This window comes from Adiantum capillus-veneris, chromosome 18 (genome assembly GCF_014529385.1).
Source record: "Adiantum capillus-veneris isolate H3 chromosome 18, ASM1452938v2, whole genome shotgun sequence".
Lineage (NCBI taxonomy): Eukaryota > Viridiplantae > Streptophyta > Polypodiopsida > Polypodiales > Pteridaceae > Adiantum > Adiantum capillus-veneris.
This window is the reverse complement of record NC_140948.1, coordinates 76370023-76371468: the sequence shown is the minus strand read 5'-3', so window position 1 is coordinate 76371468 and position 1446 is coordinate 76370023. Positions and strand designations below refer to the sequence as shown.

Sequence of the window (1446 nt, the reverse complement as noted above, 5' to 3'; positions counted from 1 at the left end):
ATTCATAAGAGTGAGATGTTTAACTTGAGAGTTATTCATTGTAAGAATGAGACATGTTTACCTGAGATTCATCAAGAAAGTGAATGGAATGCTCTTGATAATGTTTTCTTCCCAATCGTTTCCGACAAATATCTTAGCTAACTTTTTTCAAGGTGCAACATGTTCACAATAGTAACCTCATTATCTGAAATGTGTGTGATTCTATGCTATGTGCTCTGTGTGGTTGTGTGCTATGTGATACATAGCACAATGGACATGTGTAAGGAGGTACTGAATGGTGAAGGCTATATAGAACATAATATAAGCCTGTTAAATAGGTATCATGTTGCTTCATAGGGCATGGCATTGTAAATGGTTTCATGTAGTTCCGGAGATAAATAATATGTCTTTGAGGTAGCATCTACCAAAGGCATGTCAAACTTGATTGCCCGAACAAGGTGAGAGTACAGGTTAGTAACTCCCCTATCATCAAGTAGAGTCTAGTGATTTGGGTCCCCCTCTTGCTGTTGATAATAACACCGTGTGACAAAATAAGTGTTTTTATCACATTTGGTTTTCCACTTATCTCTTAAGATGCAATCTTCCATCCATTTTCTCTTTTTACATCTCAAAAGAAAGAACTCTACACCTTCTGCATTGCCAGCGTTTGCATTGACTGAAAAGTTATCACCTTCAATGAGATACTCACTCAGCATATCCTGGGATCCCTCAAACATTGCAGCTTCATCTTCTGGTACCTCAGAGAGTAGTTTCAACTCCTTATGTGTCCACTTGTCTGCATATGATTTGTTGGAACAAGTCCTCCAATGGCCCTTCATGCAAGCATCACAAAACAAGAAAGCCGACTGGTCCTTAATTGAGTAAGATCATGACGACAAAAGCCTGAAATGCAATGGAGTGATCGAGATCCTGGTACTCTCTCACAACCCCATAGATTAGACCTTTCCACTTCTGTCTCTTTTACTAGACAAAATTTCTTGTTTATAGTAGGACCTGCTTTAGTGGATTGTGCATAAGAGCTACATGCAGCATTGGACATTGTTCTTGTCAAAAATGCAACCATGTCTGCAGCTTGCATAAGAACAACTCCATTACTCTTGAGTTGCTCATGTGTAAGGGCTCTCTTTATCATAGCACCAGCGCCATCATGCTCCCCCTTGCCATGGCCAGAGCCAAAAAAATTCCATGTCATCTCTATACATGTTAGTTGGTAATATCTAGCAACAATATAAAATGGCCTTGCAGCCTTGAATTGCGAGGCTACACCATCTGACCACACCCAGTGCTTCTTGAAATTCAACCCCTGGTCTTTAAGCCATTGATCACAAAGAAGAAAACGATGTTGGACAAATAGTGTATCATGTTGCCTATCATCGGATATGTAGAAATGCATATGCTTGATAATACTGTCATCTTCGTTGTCACGCATGTACGTTATGTGAACAA

The 1446-nt window shown here is 39.6% G+C and overlaps 1 pseudogene; it reads right to left on the bottom strand.

Moving 5' to 3' along the window:
• Positions 1–320: 320 nt before the first annotated feature.
• LOC147435912 (uncharacterized) lies at positions 321–818 on the bottom strand (annotated as a pseudogene).
• Between the last annotated feature and the right edge of the window lie 628 nt (positions 819–1446).